Source organism: Macaca fascicularis, chromosome 12 (genome assembly GCF_037993035.2).
Source record: "Macaca fascicularis isolate 582-1 chromosome 12, T2T-MFA8v1.1".
Classification (NCBI taxonomy): Eukaryota; Metazoa; Chordata; class Mammalia; order Primates; family Cercopithecidae; genus Macaca; species Macaca fascicularis.
Window position 1 is genome coordinate 92,219,762 of NC_088386.1, and position 10,956 is coordinate 92,230,717.

General features: G+C 45.6%; 1 protein-coding gene across 5 annotated transcripts in view; it reads right to left on the reverse strand.

The window, feature by feature from the left end:
* HECW2 (HECT, C2 and WW domain containing E3 ubiquitin protein ligase 2) overlaps positions 1-3,367 on the reverse strand; it is a 388,630-nt gene extending 385,263 nt beyond the window's left edge. For 2 of the 5 annotated variants that reach the window (XM_015432516.3, XM_074009607.1), the window contains exon 1: positions 3,056-3,102. The gene's annotated coding sequence lies outside the window, so the exon portion shown is untranslated. Of the gene's footprint in view, positions 1-2,320; positions 2,739-3,055; positions 3,103-3,201 lie in introns of those variants that run through there. The other 3 variants (XM_015432517.3, XM_074009608.1, XM_045367419.2) reach the window with 2 other exon arrangements.
* Positions 3,368-10,956: the final 7,589 nt, after the last annotated feature.

Here is a 10,956-nt window from a genome sequence, read left to right on the forward strand (position 1 = left end):
GCACAAGAATGTGGATCCAGGCCAGGCCCACAGCAAGCCCCAGGTGAGGAGCCTCTGGTTTCTCTTAAAGGAACACTTTACAACAGAGAAAGCCACGTGGCACCTGGTTAGAGGTTACACAGATACCAACCATATAGATTTAACAAGCATTTTGAATGCAAGATCATTTCATTGATGTGTAGGCACATATTAAAACTGGGAAGATCCCAAAAGCCACCTCTCCTGCAAACACCTTGATCTAGGAGAAAACGCCAAAGCATCTGCCCTCAACTATAGGTAACAACCTTGATTTCTTCACCTTTGGCTGAAATCAGTGTTGCAAAAGCCTTTTAAAAGAGTAAGAAAATAGGCTTTTCTCCCAAGATCACATTGCCCAAGTGAAACAGAACCAGTGCTTACTTTTATTTCTTGCCTCCTTTTCAGAGGGGTCAAACATTGCCCATATTCTTCACTAAATTTAGTCCTGTGGCTGGCAAATGTTAATTTACCGGAATATTTTCCTTCGCATTTGTAACGAGGGAAAACCAGTTTTGTGATCTGGTTGCAATCTACAGCACATAGATAATCCACAACAGTGGTAGGGGCAGAAAAGCTCCAGCTGGTTTATCTCAAATGTTCAGAATGATTTTCATTTCTTTACCGACACTACAGTCATTCATAAAGATTCATTGCCAAATGTTGCCCAATACAGTGATAGAGGCGATGGTGAAGCGAATGTCTTAGGCTGGGAAATCATCATGGAAGTACAGTACTGCCCAGACCTCAGAGTCTGCCGCCAAATGCTGGGAATTAAGAAACCACCTGTCATGGAGATGGTGAAGGAAACTGGATTCAAACTAATGCAGCCTAAAGTCAGACAAGAGACGGTTTGAGTCCAAGGGGCCATTTATATACAAGAGCTAAGAAAGGTGCAACTGATTTTCCCCCAGAAACAGCATGATTATTTTTAAGTTCAAAGACATTTTTGCTAATAAACTGCTTCACACAACCACATTGAAGCCAAAACGTGCCAATGAAATAATCAAAACAAATAGCTCAATTGGGACTTTTTGAATATTCAACAAAAAGAAAAATTAAAGCTGGTTAGACTGCTGGACGACAATGTTATAGTGTCTCCTTTAAGAGATCAAAATTATGTCTTTGCCACCCTCCACCCCACCCTACCCCACCTCTAATAGTGAAGTGGATAATTTCTGAAGAATACAATGACCCTTTATGACTGGCTTCTCTAGTCAGCTAGGGATGCCATCTGTCTCCCACGCTATATAAACAATCCCCGCAGGAATCTTCTGATGACCAAACAGATTAGCAAACTCCAGATTTTCACACCATCAATAATGTCCCCATCCAGATTAGGCCTTTTATTTTAATAACTCCAAAGATAAAAGTCAATAACTGATCTTTCTTTCTTTGTAGATAATGTGTGTGTCATTTTAAAGATAACCTCTTGGAATATACAGCCATCTGTTGGGAAGAGAGAGAAAAAAAGCTCTCTCTAGGCAACAGAAGAAATGAACCCTTGAGGGAACAGGAGAAACAGTAAAAAGAAAATCATATATTTATAAGACAAACACATGGAGGGCTCTACTAATTACACTAAAATATTCTTCTTCTAAATGACAAACTATAGAACACTACTCCAGAAAAGACAAGTTTCACACTTTCACAAAGGCACACATATACGAAAAACAGAGTTTGCGTGAGTCTAGGACAGTGAAAGCAGAAATCGTATCCAAAAAGCTAAAGGCCCCCGAAGTTTGCATGCTGTCCACCTCTATCTGTAATGATCACAAATGTTTTCCTTCCTGAAGTTTAATATCGATTGAACCCTTGTGACTCTAATTGTGAGCTCTCTCTACTGACTCCAAAGACTTCTAACTCTAAAAGAAATAAATGTGCCTGTAAAGATGTTCTCTAAATTAATAATAATAAACGACGAAAAGCACCCAAGCGCTGCTAATAGGGAAGACAAGGCATGAGAGAGCCAGACCTCTGCAGTCGCGCGTCCTCGGAAACGTCTACGTCTAAATCTGCAGCCCCAGTTTCCTCCAGGCCCCAAGCTCCAGCAGAGGATGTTCACCGCACATTCCCAACCAAAAAGGAAATGAAGCGTCCTCTCCCTCAACTGATGCTCAAATAGACCCCAAAGTCCCAGTTTCCCGGGAGAACCAAACCATCAAACACATCCTGGTGTCTCTCGCCCGCGTTTCTGGGCAGCGGAAACCGAAATGTCAAATGAATGACCGCGCCGGGGCGCAAGGGAGGAAAAACAAAGCCACCTCCCGCCGTCCGCTACCTGCGGCGAGGGCCGCGCGCTCACCTGGGCTCTGCGCCCGTCGCCGCGGGCTGCGGGTGGGGACCGGGCCGCGGGGCGGGAGGGCGCCCCCGCAGTCGCCCGGACCCGCGGCCCCGGTGCCCTCCGGCCGGTCAGTGCGCGCCGCGGAGAAAGCAAGCGGCCGGGGGCGCCGCCGCGCGTTGCATGCAGCTCCCGGCTGCTGCGGCCGCTGCCACGGAGCCGAGAGTCTCTGCGCTGCAGTCCCCGACCCCGAGACCGCGAGAAGCGCCCAGAGAGACGCGGCGCAGGGCAGAGCGCGCCCGGCGCGCCCCTCAGCGGCTCTTCCCGCCGCCCTCCGCAGCGGGCTGGGTCTCGGCTCGCCTTTGTGCTGGCATCTTCCTAGCTCCCAGCGACACCGAGAGCTCCCGAGGCGGCTCCGCGCCGCCGCCCACCCCCGGGTTACGCTGCGGCCCCCGCGCGACCCGCCGATTGTGTCGAGTCAGCAGCGGCGGCGGGGACGCGCGAAGCCATGGCTCCCGCCCGCGCTCGGGAGGGCGCCGGGGGTCCTGCGCCTCCGGGAGGTTTGTGGCCGAGCGCGGCGCGGCCCCGAGCGGCCCCGCAGCTCCCGGCTCCCCGCTGCTCCCTCTCCAGGCGCCGGCCAGCCCGCGTAGCCACCCTCTCACCGCTCCCCGCCACCACCTTCCTCCCGCCCGGGTGCCCGGCGGCAGCTCCGGCCGCGGCGCCCCGGTCGGCGGAGAGCAAAGGGCCTGGCCCCCTCACCTCCAGCCGCGCCGGCGCCCCTCCCGCTAGACGCTTCGGCGGCATCTGTCCGCACCGCCCTGCGGGAAGGCTGGGCTGGGAGCTGCCGGCACGTCGGGGACCGGTGGAAGGGAGGCGGGGGCAGAGGACAGGAGGGACAGCCAGACCTTGGCCAACGGGACCTCCCTGAGGAAGGTGCGGAAGAACGGGGCGGGTGCAGCTGGGCAGAGGACGAGTCCCGCGGTTGCGGCGGAGCCTGAGTTGCTCTCCTTCTACGAAGCCGAAGGACAGGAGGATTCCTAGAGGCGTCGCGGAGGATGCAGGAGACCCTCTGAGGTCATGCAGACAACACTGTTCCTCAACCCCACCAGAGAGCTGAATAGGGGAGTGTCATGCCTCGGTTTCCCCAACTGCAAGGGCAAGACGGTAATACTCATGTCGCACACACAGGGTGTGGTCACGATGAAAAAAACTGGATTGTTGAAAGCATTCCCGGGATACTTTGCCTAAAGAGGGCACTAAAATTTAAAATTACTGTATTAATACTTTCGGCTATTTACGTCTATAGCGTCTTCATCAAGCCAGTCCCACGTAGGAGAAAAAGTAAAAATGCTAAAGTGTAAATATATTGTGTCCCTCCCTACCCACCCTTGCGTCTATCCAGATATAGGGAAGATTTATTCCGTTTTACAATTTAACTATATCCATATGGAGTAAGTCCCCAAATAATGGATATCCATTCCTTTGGGACTTTTGAGTATGTGTGCTCAATATTATCCATCACTCCGCCTTTTCTGGTAACAGCAGTTCATTATTCCTATGGGAACTGCCCTTCCCCCTCACCCACAATGAGTCTTTGTGGCTCCAGGGTACTGACACCTCCCACCCTCAGCCTCCAGAACTAGCCAGTCATCTTCCGGACCGCAGTGATCGGTTCTGGGATGGGCATGTTGACCCAGGAACTCGGTCTGGATGTATTACTGCAGAAAAATAAGCTCTTTAACCTGGTATAATTAAATTGGAAGGACATAAGCCTACGGTAACGAAGACCAACAGTGCATGCCAATGAAGCCACCTTTGAGGGAAGAAAAGCTGAGGGTGAGAGGGTGATGTCTCACTCTCTGAGAAACCTCAGGAGGTAAATGTGTCTGCAGTGAACTCTACCCTTGAAACCATAAATTCTCTCCCTTTTATTTCAAGTCAGTGTCAGCTGTGTTTTGTCACATGTCGCAAAGGAGCCCTGACTCCTTAGTCCCCTGGATCTGTCAGCCCAGACATCACTGTTAGGCTCCTCCACAGAATCAAGGAACCCCACCGCACAAAAGACCCAATTCCAGTTCTTGCGGGAAGAACGGGGATCCTAGAGCTTCGTTCCCACATGATGTTCTCCTTTACAACTTACTCAAATCCAGCAACCTCACACCTGCAATCCTTAGCTTCCTGTGTGGATTAACCGCTATGTTACATTTTATTCAAAATGGGCCAGGTGCGGTGGCTCACACCTGTAATCATGCCTGAGGCAGGAGGATCTCTTGAAGCCAGGCATTTAAGACCAATCTGGGCAACACAGTGAGACCCCACTAACACAGGAACAGAAAACCAAACACTGCATGTTCTCACCCATAAGTGGGAGTTGAACAATGAGAACACATGGACACAGGGAGGAGAACGTCACATCAGGGAGGAAGGGCCTTTCGGGGGTTGGGGGACTAGGGGAGGGATCACATTAGGAGAAATACCTAATGTAGATGATGGGTTAATGGGTACAGCAAACCACCATGGCACGTGTATACCTATGTAACAAACCTGCACATTCTGCACATGTATCCCAGAACTTAAGTATAATACATTAAAAAATAAATAAAAATAAAAATAGCCAGGCATGCTGGCCTGAACCTGTAATCCCAGTTACTCTGGAGGCTGAGGCAGGAAGATCAGTTGAGCCCAGGATTTCAAGACTGCAATGAGCTGTGATTGCACCAATGCACTCCAGCTTGAAGACAGAGCAAGACCCTGTCACCTTGTCAAAAAAGAAGAGGAAAAGGAAGAAGAGGGAGGAGGAGGAGGAAAAAGAAAGAAAACAAAAGGAAGGAAGGAAGGAAAGGAGAGAGGGAGGAAGAGAGAGAAAGAGAGAAGAAAAGGAAGAGGAGGAGGGGAGGGAGGGAGGGAATGGAGGGAGGGAGGGAAAAAGAAGAACCCTAAAAATGAATACAGGTTAAGTGAATCACTATTGCTGCCCTAGGTTTTAAAAAACATTTTTGTTTCACTTTAAAAGCAGCCCCAACTACCTTTAAAACTTTCTACATATGAACCATTAAAACCGAGACTAAGGCATCAAAGAACATTAATAGCAAAGTCATCCTAAAAATCTCAGACTTGCAAAGGTGTGTAAAGATTAGGCAGGTTCTTTCACATTGCACTCCCCATTCGTCATCACCACCACTCCCCTTCACAGGATCTCTGACCGGGTCTCACTTATCCTCTCGTGGAGCCATTCGCTTAAATAGAACTCAGTATTTCACAAGCTGGTCAATTCTGCTTTGAAACTGCCCTGACATTAGGAAATGATCCCTTACATTGAGTTAAAATACTTCTTCCACCTGACAGTACTCCAAGCACTAAAAACAAACTTGTGAACCACTTGAATTGTCTCTTTTCCAAGATCTTTGCATGACCCAGAAGTCATATGGCGATGTGTCCTGACCCTTGGTCATCCTAGATTGCTTCCCTTCTACAGATGTGCTCAGGTTTGGGACTGCTCCTTCTGAAGCATATGGCCAAAGCTAAACCCAAAGGCAGATTCCAGGAAACTCATACTCCAGCCCTCTTCCAACAACACAGAAGGAACCTGAAAGACATGTTCATGTGGTCTTATATTTTTGTAAAAGCTTCCAAAGTCATATATTTTAACCTCAAGCAATTTGCAGTGGACTGAATGTTTGTGCTCCCCCAAATTCATGTGTTGAAATCCTAACCCCTAATGTGATGGTATTAGGAGATGGGGCCTTTGGGAGGTGATGGAATAAGTGCCCTTATTAAAAGAAACCCAAAAGAGCTCTTCACCCTCTTTCTGCCTCTTGAGGATACAAAGAAAAGATGGCAGTCTGCAACTGGCAGAGGGCCTTCCCACCCACATCACAACCATACGGGCACCCTGATCTCATTCTTCCGGCCTCCAGAGCTGTGAAAAATAAATTTCTGTTGTTCATAAGCCACCCAGTCTAGGATGCTTTGTTATTGCAGCTTGAATTAAGACAAGACTGCTGTCTCTTTTCATTCTAACTTCCCTGTTGTCCTAATACCCCTTGTTCTGAAAGAAGTGGAGTGATTGTGGACATTTGTGGGGATCTGGCTAAAGGGAAGTTGAGTTTGTTAGGTGGAATACATTTATGTGGTCTGTGGGCATTAAAGTTGTAACAGTGACATCTATTTTGACTGTGCAAAGACTCACAGTCACTTGGGCCCTTCAGTGTTGTGACACAAAAATTATACCACCAAGTATTAATAACTGCATTCTTCAGCACTCAGCACAGAAGCATATGGGTAACGGGATAAATGATGTTTGAAATGTATGTACGGATTCAGGACTAGAATATGGAAAACCCTCCCACATCTTATTGTTTATATGTGAAATAAATTTAATAGTGATCTTCCTAAACTTGAAAACAATCCTAAAAATATGTTACTTTCCCAATAATGCATTGTGGACTCAAAAGAAACTCCTCTAAACTACCAATAATAAAAACAGATTTTAGTCAACTTTACTAGTGAAAACACTGGAATATCTATTAACTTTATAGAACATAATGTCACAAAATCATTTTCATATGAAGAATAAATCAAAGAGTATAAAGCCGAAATACGTAGGAAAAACGTATCACAGAGGTATGTCAGGCAGTTAATTAATTTAAAGATCATGGTATTTTTCTGTACTTGGTGGTCTAATACTCGTAAGGTTTTTTTTTTTCTCTCTTTTCTTTTCTTTCTTTTTTTTTTTTTTTTGAGATGGAGTGTCACTGTCGCCCAGGCTAGAGTGCAGTGGTGCAATCTTGTTTCACTGCAACCTCCACCTCCCAGGTTCAAGCAATTCTGCCTTAGCCTCCAGAGTAGCTGGAATTACAGGCACCCACCACCACATCGGCTAATTTTTGTATTTTTAGTAGAGACTGGGTTCAACCATGTTGGCCAGGCTGGTCTCAAACTCCTGATCTGAAGTGATTTACCCCCCCTCGGCTTCCCAAAGTGCTGGGATTACAGGCATGAGTCACCATGCCCAGCCTTGTAAGATTTTTTAAATGTGTAAATTGTTGTGAATTTTTTTATTCTGGATATATATTATTCTCAGTACCTCACTTTGTATTTATAATGTGTATTTTTTTTTCTTAAAGAGTGTCCTGAATTGGGAGTTTAAGACCAGTCAGGCCAACATGGTGAAACCCTGTCTCTACTAAAAATACAAAAAATTAGCTGAGCGTGGTGGCAGGTGCCTGTAATCTCAGCTACTCAGGAGGCTGAGGCAGGAGAATTGCTTGAACCTGAGAGGCAGAGGTTGCCGTGAGCCAAGATCATGCCGTTGCACTCCAGCCTGGGCTACAAGAGTGAAACTCTGTCTCAAAAAAAGAAAATAAAAGAAGAGAAGGGAAGGGAGGGAAGGGGAAGGGAGAGAAGTGGGAGGGGAAGGGGAAGGAGGAGGGGAAAGGGAGGGGAAGGGGGAAGGGGAAGGGGGAAGGGGAAGGTGAGGAGAAGGGGAAGGAGTGGGGAAGGGAAGGGGAAGAGAAAGGGAGGGGAGGGAAAGGGGGGGGAAGGGAGGGAGAGGGAAGGAGTGTCCTGAATTGTATAATCTTCAGTCTCCACAGAACCTGAATCTGTCCTCAGTGTGACCTAATTTGTGTTGTATTCAAAGAACGGGAGCTTCCAGGCCAGGCACCGTGGCTCATGGCTGTAATCACAGAACTTTGGGAGGCCGAGGCAGGTGGATCGCTTGAGGTCAGAAGTTCGAGACTAGCCTGGCCAACATGGTGGAACCCAGTCTCTACTAAAAATACAAAAATTAGCCAGATGTGGTGGTGGGTGCCTGTAATCCCAGCTACTCAAGAGGCTGAGGTAGGAGAATCACTTGAACCTGGGAGGCCGAGGATGCAGTGAGCCAAGATCACACCACTGCACTCCAACCTGGGTGACAGAGTGAGACTTCATCTCAAAAAATGTGGGAGCTTCCAATTGAAGAGATGACTAATTTAACCACAATATTGCCTTGAGACAGTCATTTCTGTAGTATTTTATCTGTCAACCATCCTAAGAGAATGAATTAATGGTTACAGCCAGGGAATTTGTAGAATGACCAAAGGATATCCATTTGAATGCCAAAATATATTCTTAGATGTATTATGACGTTTCTGCCTTTTTAAAGAAAGTATACTGAATATAATTGACTCATTATTTTCATAGTGGCTATGATTTATTTATCATACTCTAATTCAGTGATACTCTTAGAAGCTTGTATGTATAAGTGGTCTTGCCCTTACACTAAATGGCCTCAGGTTACTATCGGGTTTTTTTTGTTGTGGTACTTTAGGAGTAACTTTTTCTCTAGGGCCTTGCATTTTTTTCCTGTCACCACTCATTTTTTTCCTTTCTTGATAATCTTTCTTATCACATTCTAATTTCCTGCTTATGGTTTTGTATGGAATTGACAGACTAAATAAATATTAGAACTTTGTCTAAAATGGCTGTGGGAGGGAGGAGGTTCAGTGGATAATGGACATGAACTTTAGTGCATAAATTCTGTGATATCTGTTTTTGTTGCTCAGTATCCTTTCTTTCTGTCTTCTAATTCTCACTCATTACCAATGATGAGAATCTCTCTGCGTTCTCCATTTCACATATTCTTTAAGTAAATATTTAATAACCACTTACTAATGAGAAAGAATCTCTTCTAACTATCGAGGATACAGAGGTGAAGGGAATAGACAAAAATCCCTGCCCTTGTGATGTTGATATTCTAGTGGGATAGGGAAGCAGAGATCGAATAATAAGCAACATGTGGCAGAGTGTCAGTGCTTGCAAAATCCATGTGTTCTTCTACATTTTCCATCCTCCTTTGCAATTAGGATAGCCATGTGACTACTTCTGGCAAATAGAATTTAAGCAGTTTTGATGGGTGTCACTTGTAGCTGTGAAGATTAAGAATATAGTGTGACTTCTCTCATTCTCTTTGCCTTCACTGGAAACCACAGAGGCCATGCGTTGAAAAGATATCCTCACAAAATGGAAGACTGGATCCCTGAGCCATCATTTGGTGGGGTCCTGTAATGTGAGCAAGAAAGTGTTAAGCTACTTAGATCTCATCCACAGTCAGAGACTTCACTCGTTTGTTTCCCTAAAATGGATATTTGGTTACCAGAAGGCAATATATTGGTCTTCACCAATAACTATATCCTTCTATATATTTCCCAGGCTTTCTTGTAGTTAAATGGCAATGTGACTAACTCTATCCAGTGAAATGTAAGCAGAACTAATACAGGTCACATCTGGGTTGAGATGGTGAATTTACATAACGTGCCTTCTCTGTCTCCCTTTCCCCCTTCCCTAGAGACCATGAAAAGCCACATTTTGAAAGATAGCAGCATTGCGACATGGAAGTCTGGCTTTCTGAGTTTCACGTGGAAAAGAGCTACCCAAGAGAATAGCTCCACTTACCCCGGACTTGTTACTTGAATAAGAAATAACCATTTCTCATGTTAAGCCACTCATATTAGGGAGTTGTCAGAACTGCTAGTGTTACTTCTCCTAAGCACAAATAAATTTAAAAATGTAAATTATGTTCACATAAGTATGAGAAAAGAGAAGAAGATGGAGATAGAAAGTTTTCAAGGTGTTGGAATATTAGATAGTAAAGTGAAACACCCTCCCTGAGAAGATGCCTTTTAAATAAAGACCTGAGAAAAAGAACCAAACAAGCAGTCATGAGAAACAGGCCAGATGCCATGGCTCACGCTGTAATCCCAACACTTTGGGAGAGCAAGATGGGAGGATCATTTGAGTCCAAGGGGCTAGGTGAGAGGATTACTTAACCCTGGGAAGTCCAGGCTACAGTGTGCTATGATCATGTCACTACTGCACTCCAGCTTGGGGAACAGAGGAAGACTCTGTCTCAAAAGAAGGAGAAGGAGAAGGAGAAGAAGGAGAAGGAGGAGAAGGAGAAGGAGAAGGAGAAGGAGGGAAATAGCAAGTACAAAAGTGCTGACAGTATCAGAGATTCTGTCCACCATCACCTTGTCTTTAAGATTCTTTACAGTAGTATTTGCCCATACCAAGTTTCAAAAAAATGTATTATTTTTATGAGCTTCATTTATCCATTTATTCAAAAAAGTTAAGTATTCCAGAGACCAATACAATGATATGGTTGTAATGTAAATATATTTATGATTCTGTTGCAAAGTTATTATTATTATTAATACTTATTTTTCATTTTGTTTTGTGTGTGATTCATCTTTCTTGCTTGGTAACAAAAACATTTTTTTAATCTAAGAAAAAAAAAGGCAACCCGATAAAATTAGTGTGATATAATGATTAAAGGATTCTATTTAGATTAATTCTCAATTTGTTTAGTTTGGCAAGGCTCAGTCTCCCAGATTTGTCTCCACTCTCAAGCTAGTGGCTGGGAGGAAAGGTGGCAATGGTGGCTTCTGTGATTGCATGACAGCGGCTTGGTTGCTGGATCCAGCTGTCCACATGGCATCCTTGAGCGTACTGGCCTCTCATGGGGAGTGGCCGTCTGAGTTGCCTGGACCGCAGAAGGTTAACTGGTCCCACCCTGATGATTCCACTTATAGCAACTGACGCCTGTGGCTGCTGTGACTCCCAGTTTGACCTCACAGTTTGATCTCTCAGCTTGCAAGGGGCCCAGCATTGCTTCCTAG